The 11,915-nt window shown below is 46.3% G+C and overlaps 1 pseudogene; it reads left to right on the forward strand.

Annotated features, from left to right (window-relative positions):
• The first annotated feature begins 9,906 nt into the window (after positions 1 to 9,906).
• LOC136322556 (charged multivesicular body protein 6 pseudogene) lies at positions 9,907 to 11,269 on the forward strand (annotated as a pseudogene).
• The last annotated feature ends 646 nt before the right edge of the window (positions 11,270 to 11,915 follow it).

Genomic DNA, 11,915 nt, shown 5'->3' on the forward strand with positions numbered 1-11,915 from the left:
TCTAAAAAAATTGAGTTACTGAAGGCAGACACTTTAAGGGGACCTAGTGGTTTCACATTCCTCAGATAAGACTCTATTCTATTTGAGCTAAGGGTTTTAAAAATTCACCTATATAAAATCTCTAGTTAGCAAACTTTGTGCAGTGGAAGTTCTTCAAGTCTAACTTCAATCTCTCTAGCTACACATTTCCTTCCATTTTGTCTCCGACAGATTAAGAACAACTCGCTTTTTTCAATCATGTAAACATTTTCTTCCTTCCATCATCCATCTTAGTCAATCCAATAATTCTGGGGTCTCACTGGTCCTGAGTACTGGGGGTCCTCAGGTTACAACAGTCTTGGCGCACTATGTTTTTTTTTTTTTTTTCATTTTTCTGAAGCTGGAAACAGGGAGAGACAGTCAGACAGACTCCCGCATGCGCCCGACCGGGATCCACCCGGCACGCCCACCAGGGGCGGTGCTCTGCCCCCCAGGGGGCGATGCTCTGCCCATCCTGGGCGTCGCCATATTGCTACCAGAGCCACTCTAGCGCCTGAGGCAGAGGCCACAGAGCCATGCCCAGCGCCTGGGCCATCTTTGCTCCAATGGAGCCTTGGCTGCAGGAGGGGAAGAGAGAGACAGAGAGGAAAGCGCGGCGGAGGGGTGGAGAAGCAAATGGGCGCTTCTCCTATGTGCCCTGGCCGGGAATCGAACCCGGGTCCTCCGCACGCTAGGCCGACCGGCCAGGGCCTTGGCGCACTATGTTTTGAGTTTACGATGCTTACTCCCATAAAAACTTTAAAAAAAATTGAGATGTGATTGTTTTGGCTTATGCCATTAGCATCGCACTTACAGACTATGTGGGCGAACTAGTTTGGCTGCGCGTGGTGGAAGAATACGCAGTGCAGTGGACAGTACCGTATATTTATGTCCTTTTCCTGTGGCTTAGTTGTGTTTATATTTTCTAGATTATGACTTTACAAATGTGTTAAGATAAGTAAGTGACTTAGGCTAGAATGTGTTTCGAATTACACCAAAATTCAGGTGATGTCACTATCGTAGGAACGGAACTGTGTTGTAACCCGAGGACACCCTGTGTTTTTGTCCTAACCTCTCCTGCCCTCTAGTGGCAACTTTGCAGAACTGGGGACAGTCAAACACTGCAAAGCCGAGTTGGGCCTGGAAGAGAAAATAAGCATGCATCTGCCCTTCCGTTCTTTTTCCTTTCTTTCTTCTTTCTTAAAAAACTGATTTTTAGAGAGGAACGGAGAGGGGACATAGAAAGAGAGAGAGAGAAAAACATCAGCCGCGATGGAACAAACAGCCTCGGCATGTCAGGACAATGCCTAAACAACCTAGCTGCCTTTCCAGAGCCCCGCTTCTTCTCTCACTCATCCTCTTCACAAACATTTCTTGAGGGACTCTAAATGCCAGATATTATGCTAGATGCAAACGTTATGAAGTTAAGAGGATTGAACTTTTGGGATGATACACTATTTTTCCCCCCTTTTTAAAGATTTTTTAAAAAATTATCAATTTTAGAGAGAGAGGAAGGGACAGGGAGAGAGACAGAAACAGAAACATTGATCTGTTCCTCTATGTACCCTGACCGGGCATCAAACCTGCAACCATTGCATTTTGGGACGACCTTCTAATCAATCAAATTATCTGACCAGGACAATACACTACAGTGTGTCCGTAAATTCATGGTGCACTTTTGACTGGTCACAGGAAAGCAACAAAAGATGATAGAAATGTGAAATATGCACCAAATAAAAGGAAAACTCTCAGTTTCATACCTATTCAGTGCAGTTTGATGTGAGCTCATGCACAGATTTTTTTAGGACTCCTTAGGTAGCTATCCCGTATAGCCTTTACAGACTCATCACTGACTGATGGCCTACCAGAACAGGGTTTCTCCACCAAACTGCCGGTTTCCTTCAACTGCTTATCCCACCGAGTAATGTTATTCCTATGTGGTGGCACTTCCTTACAAACACACTGATATTCATGTTGCACTTTGGTCACGGATTCGAGTTTAGCGAGCCACAGAACACACTGAACTTTCCTCTGTACTGACCACATCTCGACTGGCATGGCCGTGGGCTGCTCCGCTGTATACATGGTGTTATGTCATCATCTGTGCATGCGCACATGCTGCCACATCATCCTACAGAAACTGGGAGGGTTTTCCTTTTATTTGGTGCAGATTTCACATTTCTATTGTCTTTTGTTGCTTTCCTGTGACCATTCAAAAGTGCACCATGACTTTACAGACACACTGTATTAACTGATAGAGAAATAACTGATATTTATTGAACACTAATATAGTCTGTGAAATTCTGTACCAAGTATGTTACAAATGTTATTACTTTATCTGAAGCCAGAGTAAACTAACTGGATTATATATCTCTGAAACAAGAATTAGGCTGGGAGACTCAGAAACATGGACAACAGTGTTGGGGTTACAGGGTGGGGGTATGGAGAGGGAGGGGGTTGGGGTAGGGGAGGGGCACAAAGAAAACCAGTTAGAAGGTGATGAAAGACAATTTTATCAATGTCACCCCATTAAAATTAATCAAAAAAAAAGAATTAGGCTGGTATCTAAGTATACAAAAGATCAGAAGGAAATCATGACTTTAAGCACAGGCCTCTCTGCAAGTACAGCACATTCAGCACCTCCTGAGGGAGGTGAAGACATGGACACATAGGCAGGGACCCATGAACATCCCAACCAAGACAGAGCAGGGGGAAGAACAGGAGCCAGGCCCAGCCTTGTTGCAAGGCTGCCGTCCTTTCTAAATCCAGTGCTTCTCAAGAGTGTAGCGAGAGTGGACTTACTTAGACTTGGTGACCCCTTAGACTTGGTTGGCCCTTTCCTTCAGGTACCAGATGATCAGTACTTGTTATGTGCTAGCTGCTTCTTTATGTTACCTCATTAGCATTGCTAACCATTCTATGCCAGAGGTACTATTTTTACTATTTTACAGGTGAGGAAACTGAGACACAAAAGTGTTGAGGTAACCCAGGAAAGAAGCATCAAGGCCAGGATCTGACCCCAGGCCATCTGTCTCCCCATCCTATCAGTCTTGCTACACTGTTTCTGCGATGCAATCCTGGAAAGCCCTGTGTTACTGGTGTAAGTAGGGCCTCTGGGAGTGTGCAGAGGCTTGGCAATAACGGAATGTCATAGTAAAGGGAGGCCATCCGACTTTATTTCTCATGGACTTAAGTTCATTCTGTTCACATTCACAGCCCTTTATGGGTTTTCCAATTCAAATACAATCTTTATTAACGTGTTTAGTGAGTGCCCTTGGGCAGGCACTGGGGATACTGCAGTAAAACTTGAGAGTTTTATAGTCTAGTACAGTGATAAACAATGAAAAAGAAATCATCCCAAGGAGAACAAGCTTTGAGCACAGATCTATGTGAGTATTATCAAGAAGTCAGCCAAAACTGGAGATGCAGGGGTAGAGACCCAGATATGGAGGGAGAGTGTAGTTACCCTGAGAAGAAGATGGGAGGGACAGTCTACCAGAGATAATGGCATGTATTAACACTCTAATGCAGGAAGAAACTTCAAGACACTGAAAGAGAAATTGGCGGCAGCACAGAGAATAAGGAAGAAATTTTCAAGCGATGATGCTGGAGCTGTAGGCAGGAGTAAAATTACCTATTGCCTGTACTGTCTAATTTCAGACACGAGTACCAACACAAACTTCACCAACATCCCCAACTGGCTGTCCAATGGCCTGTGCTGTACACAGTCTCACAGTTCTAACTTCAAACCACTAGTGGGCAGCATCTTCACACCATCAAAGGCTTTCTGAAACTTAAAAAGGGCTTCATTCAGTTTGCTCCTGTGTGCTCTCAAACCTGCTCTGATGAGCGCCCAGACCCATTGGACAACGACAAAAATCAAGACCCCAGAGGGCACAGTGTAACCAGGGATCTTGACCTTTTGTGCAGTTAATCCCTTTGGCAGTCTGGTGAAGCCTACGGACTTCTTCTCAAAATGTTTTTAAAGGCATAAAATAAAATACATTGCTTTACAGAAAAAACCAATTACATTTAAAGTTATAAAATAGATAAATATTAAAGTATATATTTTATTAATGCACTAATAACAAGATCTAGCAACAAGACTAATTACAATAGCTACAGTCATTTTGAAGTGCTGATGAGCATAGATGGCTTTTGTAAGTACTTTAGAAAACTAACGTGATGTAAAAATATCTGTGATTTCAGTTGGTGACAAAACCTCAGGTACTGCAAATACTGCTGTGGTTTGTTACCTTCATCATCGACAGGAATACTAAATTTCAGTTAACTGTTTCAAAAATAAAAATAGTGTCTTTGCATCCAAATTCACAATCTTCTCTAAACTTAGCCATGGAAAGACAGGCAGAAACCTGGATCCTAGAAAACAGGCCAGAAGAGGTGGCAAGTCATGGTCTTTTCTCTCTCTCTGAATACAGCTCAGTCACTCAACACAATTTAACTGTATGCAAAACCCTGAGCCAGAACAATGCGTTACTAGTTGGTACATTTAGGATATGAAATTATGAATATAGAGTTCTCAAGGCACTTTCTATGTAGTTTGGTGAAGAGAATAACTAGCACGCATTTTGCTTTAGTCATTTAAAAGAGGCAGTTGATTTATAACCCATGAGGCAGTTTGATGTCAGCGCCAAAGAAAATATATGGACAAAATGTCTCTTCATTCTTTGAAGAGGAAAGAATGATGAGGGCTGGGGTGGCCAGCAAAGCTGCAACAGCAGCTCCAAGCACCCTCTCCCTGAGGGGTTGGGGGGGGGGTCTGGAAACCAGCCCTTTATTTGCTAGCTCAGCTATTCATTTGACTGAGCACTCAGGGTACAGGGTCCATAAATGAAGTGAGTCATCAGGAGACTCAGTATCCTGTGTAGACTTCCTCAAATTCTCCCAGAAAGTACTCTGCCTTAAACAGACATGGAAGTGCCCACCACCAGCTGAGCCTCTCGGTGACCCAGGCCACCATGCTGTGCCCAATGGAAGCAAACACATTGCTCAATCCCATAGCAGCCTGAGTTGCCAGAGCCGTGATCCTTCCTGGAATATAGGCCACGTCCTGGGGACAGAGCCCGCATGTGGTTTGAACAGGACTGACACAAGAGACTGACCAAGTCCTTGGCTTCCCCATGTGGTCCAGGAAGCAGAAAAAGGGGGGAAACTAGCATAGAATGGCTGAAATGGACAAAAGAACCAGGCACACCCTGCCCAATCATACAGGGCCTCAACAAAAATTGCAAACAGTAAACACAAATATGTTGTTTCCACCTACGTGTCTGGGTTGCCAGCTACACTTCGAAGAGAAAATTACACTTGACCTAGTTAAAGAAATAATAACAGGAAATGGGTCAGAGTCCCAAGACGTGATAAGATGACCCACCTACATAAGCAAAAGCATTGAAAAGCAGTAGGGTTCATCTTGAACACGCCTACACCCCACCAGCAGAGAATATTCTACTCCAGCAGTCTCCCCGCCTCCTCTATAAGTGTCAGACAGAGCCAAGGTTCTGGACAAAATAAGACTCTGAAGACAGGTTGAGACAACAACATATGCATGCCATTGGTACCAGGCTTAGTGAGCACTTCTAGAGAAGGAAATCGGAGTCAGATACTAGGGCCAACAATTGCAGTTTGCACAAGAAGGCGTGGGGAAAGCTGTTCCAAGGAAGAAGCCACAAAACCCAAATCGCAAAGGAGAACAACATATATGTGGTCAGGTGTCAGGCCACAAGCAGCTCCCAGCCCAGGAGGAAAGGTGAGTCAGGATCAGATAGGGGTATCATTATGGCAACACGGGAGCAGGCTCAGTGCACCCCTGATGACCTCAGCCCAGAGCAAATGCTGCTTCCTGGCCCATCCTCACATGTGGTACCTTAAAAGTATGAAAAACATCTCAATTTTTTCCTCACATTTTTGAACCAAGAACTCTATGACATTTCATTAAATATGCATGTCTTTGTGGGATTTTAAAATAGAACATTTACAAAGATTTGTGTCCTCGGAAGTCTAAAACATGCAATCGATAAGGACTATTTGTAAGTCAGATCATCAGATAGAGGAAGAGGTTGTGTCAGTCTAAATTCTCTAGCAACAGAAATTAAATTTAGCTGATTTAAGTAGAAAAGAAATTTATTTGTTTGCTGCCCCATTGAAAGGATGTCATATCAGGTAGCTCTCAGACTCTCAGGGAGGACTCTCTAACCAGGTTTGAAAGGCATGGCCCTGGCCGGTTGGCTCAGGGGTAGAGCATCGGCCTGGCGTGTGGGGGACCCGGGTTCAATTCCCAGCCAGGGCACATAGGAGAAGCGCCCATCTGCTTCTCCACCCCCCTCCCCTCCTTCCTCTCTGTCTCTCTCTTCCCCTCCTGCAGCGAGGCTCCATTGGAGCAAAGATGGCCCGGGTGCTGGGGATGGCTCCTTGGCCTCTACCCCAGGCGCTAGAGTGGCTCTGGTCGTGGCAGAGCAACGCCCCGGAGGGGCAGAGCATCGCCCCCTGGTGGGCAGAGCATCGCCCCTGGTGGGCGTGCCGGGTGGATCCCAGTCGGGTGCATGCGAGAGTCTGTCTGACTGTCTCTCCCCGTTTCCAGCTTCAGAAAAATACAAAAAAAAAAAAAAAAAAAAAGAAAGGTATGCAGCCTGAAACAGTGCTTAAGACCATGTCCATAAAGACTCACAGCCACGCTCCCAGGGCAGACATGGGATCTGGCTCCACCAGTGTCACCAGTGGTGGATAATGGATGCTTCATGAGAATCACGGCTGTTCCTGCCTGTAGAATCTGGATGTATCTGTCTCAGTGGTGGCCATCCCTGCCTCACCACAGTGGGTTCCACAGACCCCTTCTTTTGCATACCTTAATTCCAGGTTAAACTAACAGAACCGAGTCATGTACTAGTGTTCTAGAGGTAAGTGAGCCTGGGAAAATGAGCACTGACATAGTCATCTTCAGTGGTAGGAGTCAGGCTGTGTCATGTGGTAGGGAATGACCCAGAATAAATAAGGGCACAGAAGCTGAGTGGCCAAACTAATGGCAGAGTCTCCTTTAGAGAAATCTATAGAAGGAGGGTTATGAAGTGCATTGGTCCCCACACCTGCTTCCATGGCAACTCTGTAGAGCTGAGTAACAGATATCCCTGGGAGTATAGGGTGTCCTTAAAGAAATTTGGACTGGCCTGACCTGTGGTGGCGCAGTGGATAAAGCGTTGACCTGGAAATGCTGAGGTCGCCGGTTCAAAACCCTGGGCTTGCCTGGTCAAGGCACATATGGGAGTTGATGCTTCCAGCTCCTTCTCTCCTCTCTCTCTCTCTCTCTCTCTCTCTCTCTCTCTCTCTGTCTCTCCCTCTCCTCTCTAAAATGAATAAATAAAAAAATTAAAAAAAAAAAAAAAAGAAATTTGGACTGCTGCCTGACCGGTGGTGGTGCAGTCGATAGAGCATCAACCTGGGAGGCTGCGGTCCCAGGTTCAAAATGCCAAAGTTGTCTGCTTGAGTGTGGGATCATCGACAGGATCCCATGGTCACTGGCTTGAAGCCCAAGGTCACTGGCTTGAGCAAGGGGTCACTGGCTTGGTTAGAGCCTCCCAGTCAAGGCATATATGAGAAGCAATCAATGAACAACTAAAGTGTGCAACAATGAATTGATGTGTCTCATATCTCTCCCTTCCTGTCTCTGTCTCTCTCTTGCTTAAAGAAGAAAAAAAAAATAAGAGTGCTGCTTATAGATGCCTCCTTCCTCTTAATTTAGAAATATAGATACTTCAATCTGGCTAACACTACTCTGAGTCTTGTTCCAAGTCTACAGAACCCATCTGTAGGGTTTGTAGGGTTGCTTTAACAAAGTACTACAACATAGATGGCATAAAACAGTTTTTAAGCTTTACCTATTCTCTCAAAGTTCTGGAGGCCAGAAGTCTAAAATTCAGGTGCTAGTAGGGCCATGATTCCTCTGGAGGCTTTAGGAAAGAAGCCTTCCTGGCCTTTCTCAGCTTCTGGCGGTTCCTAATATTCCTTGGCTTGTGGTCACATCACTCCAATCTCTGCCTACCTCCATCTCCACATGGCTGCCTTCTCTCTCTGTCTCTCTATGTCCTCTCCCTTCCTTACAAGGGCACTAGTCATTGGATTTAGGAACCATCCTAATTCATTATTATCTCATCTTGATCCTTAACTAATTTCATGTACAAAGACCCTTGTTTCCAAATAAGCTCATATTTTAACTGTCTTAGTGGACATTAATTTAGAGCAGTGGTTCTCAACCTGTGGGTCGCGACCCCAGCGGGGTCGCCTAAAGCCATCAGAAAATACATAATGAATATCAGGTATTTACATTCCGAATCATGACTATAGCAAAATTACAGTTATGAAGTAGCCACCAAAATTATTTTTTGGTTTGGGGTCACCGCAACATGAGGAACTGTATTGCGGGGTCACGGCATTAGAAAGGTTGAGAACCACTGATTTAGAGGGACACTGTTTAGTCCAATTATACCATCTAAAGAGTACTTCCCTAAGGGAGACTAAAAAGGCTTCATCTAGGATGTCAGACAGATGTTTCCAGGGTCTTGGGTATGGAATACCAGCCAAGCATCATAGACTTGGGTCTTGCTTTCTGGTGGATGACATCCTGACAATGGCAAAAACAGACGGAGACAGGTATCACACTGCATCAAACCAAACAGGAGCGAGAAAGAAGGGAGGGCATTCTTCTGGGTAGGTGTAAATGGAACACGATTCATGTATATCCCAAAGTCTATATTGTTCCTTTTTAAAATTCATTATAAAATATTTCCAACTTACAACAAAGCCTAAAAAGCAATATAATAAAGACCCATGTATTTACCATCCAGCTTTAACAAGTGTTATCACTGTCATATTTGCTTTAGGAAAATTTTAAAGAAAATAAAACATTGCAATTCATTGTAAGTCACCTTTTATTTCTTCTCATTCCTGTCTCTTCCTCTCCAGAGATAAAAATCTCTCTGAGGTCTGTGTGCTTTATAATTTTATTACCTATTTTTGTATCAATAAACAAAGTAGAGAGTTGTTTGTGCCTCTAAACTGTATGCAGATCATTCTGCTTCTTTCCCTATTATTGTTCAAGATTTTTTCATATAGCCCTAGACAGGTATCCCAGTTTCTTGGAGCATCACCCTGATGCTTCAAGACGGTGTGTTTACAACACAGTCAGGGCACATACTAGAATCAACCAATGAATGCACCAATAAATACATAAATGGGTGGAACAACAGGTTGATATTTCTGTTTCTCTCTCTAAAAATCAATAAAAAAATTTTTCAAAGATTTTTCCATATTGATTCTTGTAGTTCCAGTTCATTCATTCTAACTACGGTACACATACACCTAAATTTATTTCTCTATTCTTTTTTGGAGGGACTAAAATCTAAAATAATTTAGGCAGTAGGGCTTGGCTGGCTGGCTGTTGGGGCATGGGTTATGAGCCACAGGCACTCTGTTTGGCAGAGCTGCGTCACCTAGCAGGACAAGGCCATCCTGGATGAAAAGCAGAGTTGAGACACTTCAAGGCCCAGTACCTGTCCTGTGACCCTCTGTTGAGACCCCTTATTTTACAAAGCAGGCAGACCGACCACACCTGTCCCCCTTGGGCTACCCTGCCAGCGTGGATAATGCCCCAGAGGGAATGGGTGGGCACCCGGCATCTTAGGAAGGAAAGGCAGTGGAGCTGGGAAGCACAGGCAGCACTCACTGTAGCAAGGAGAGGACATGCAGCCATTACCAAGCCCGAGCACGGGCCGTGTGATGTGCTGGGACAGACACTGAAGAGGCCAGGTAGAAGAAGCTACGAAACCCATTCCTGCAGACAGAACTGAGGGTGTCTACTCCAGTGGATCACTCCTTACCATGTTGAATCTTAAAGACATGCATCTCCCTGACCCACCAGAAAAGCACAGCTCTGCAAGTATGAGGTGCCAAAAATCAGCTCTTCACAGAGTCACATGAAGCAACAACATTGGGAAGAAACATGAATGCCTAAAACAGGCAAGGATTAACTCAAGCACATGAGGGACTACGCATCCTTTCTGGGGCAGTGCGCAGGGGTCCAAGGTGCTGCACAGGTCACGTGAACTCCACCTGAATGTGCTGTCTGTTGTCCAGTCAGATATGTGGTAAGTGACAAGAGCAGGGAAGTTAAATACACAATAAGAAAGTGGCTGGAGCCCAGAGAGGAGTAAAGCTGGAGGCTGCATGCTACCCAGGTAGGAGGGTGACTGCCTGAACCTTCAAGGCACTGCAGCACCTCCTGACCTGACCCCAGAGCACCTACTCTCCTTGCAGATGGCATTCAGTGCTACGCAGTGGTGGCTTTCAGAGCAGGACTGTGGACAAGGCCAGCCGACTCTGGTGGGGGCCACCGTGTGCATTTCAGGATGCTGAACAGCATCGCTGGCCTCCTCCACCCCAGTTCTGACGGCCAAGAATGCCTCTGGAAATTGACCTGTATTACCAGGGAGTCAGAAGGTGCACATCCAGTAGCAGCAATTAGGGCATCCTGGCGGAGGGTCAGGCACAGCGTTGCTCAGTGTTCACACAAGACCCGCTCTCAGCAGCAACTGAAGCAGCAGCAGGCCGAGCTGAAGCAGCACAAGAAGAGGATCATGCAGCAGCTGGAGTGCGAGCTGGAGCAGCTCCTGAAGGGCGGCAGGAAGCAGCAGGCCCAGCTGCTGCTCAAGGAGAAGTGATACCAGGAGCGGCTGCTGGACAGGACAGAGAACCAGACCACCAGCCTGGAGTCCATGGTCCAGAGCCCTGAGTTCACCCAAACTGAAATGAAGGTGATCGGTGGGCTGCAGTTTGGAAGTGAGTATCTGAGTAAGATGCACCAGGTGATGTCTAGAGAGGAGGTAGAGTGGATACTGGACAAGACCCAGGAGGCCATGGAGCACCAGCGGCAAGTAGCTGAGCTATTGGCAAGAAGGTTCACTCAAGAAGATGAACATCCATCCTGGAGGAGCTGAATGCATCTCTCTGGAATACATCAAGTTCCCAGAGGTTCATTCAGAGCCCCTTACCCAAAAGGCAAGTAGCTGAGCTATTGGCAAGAAGGTTCACTCAAGAAGATGAACATCCATCCTGGAATGAATGCATCTCTCTGGAATACATCAAGTTCCCAGAGGTTCATTCAGAGCCCCTTACCCAAAAGAAACCAGAGAAAGTCCCTGTGAAGGCGAGGCCGAGGCCGGGAGGCCTGGTGGCAGCCTCCTAACTCGGCTTCCTCACGTTGGACTGGCAGGGCCCCCAGGGACTTGGGCTCACAGAGTTTCGGTGTGTGGCCAGCCATGAGAGTTTCCAGGAACCGGTGCTGGGCAAGACCACCAGCGCTGATGGTGCAGTGCACACAGGGCTGGCTGGTAGGATGACTCCATGGAGCCTTTCCCCAGGTCAGGAGCTGCTGTCCTGCTCTCATTTCTGGATTAAGTGGTAGCATTCAAACCCTCGACCAAATGCAGCTTCTGAGGCTGTGGCTCCCATGAGATCACAGCCAGCCTAACATGCCTGGTGCTGATCATACTTCCTGTCCCTGACACAACAAGGCTCTGAAGGCTGCTCTCTTCTGCTGGAAGGGGCATCAAACCTAGCCCTGCCCTTCCCTATCACTTCCTGCTGCTCCCATGCCTTGGTGGGGGCTTCAGTTAAGAGGCACCTACCTTGTCCAGACTTCCCCATATGCCCAGCTGCCATGTAGATTTGGGGGTAGAACCCTCTCCATGCTTCTGTGTCTTCATTTGGAGGCACAGGGAAGGGAGGGGTGCGTCCCTGCTGGGTTGATGACTCCAGGAGCCCTGACCACCCCTCGTCATTTGTGGGTCTCACTGAAAAAGAACGCTACAGGACAGCCAGTGGGTCCTGCT

Source organism: Saccopteryx bilineata, chromosome 2 (assembly GCF_036850765.1).
Source record: "Saccopteryx bilineata isolate mSacBil1 chromosome 2, mSacBil1_pri_phased_curated, whole genome shotgun sequence".
Classification (NCBI taxonomy): Eukaryota; Metazoa; Chordata; class Mammalia; order Chiroptera; family Emballonuridae; genus Saccopteryx; species Saccopteryx bilineata.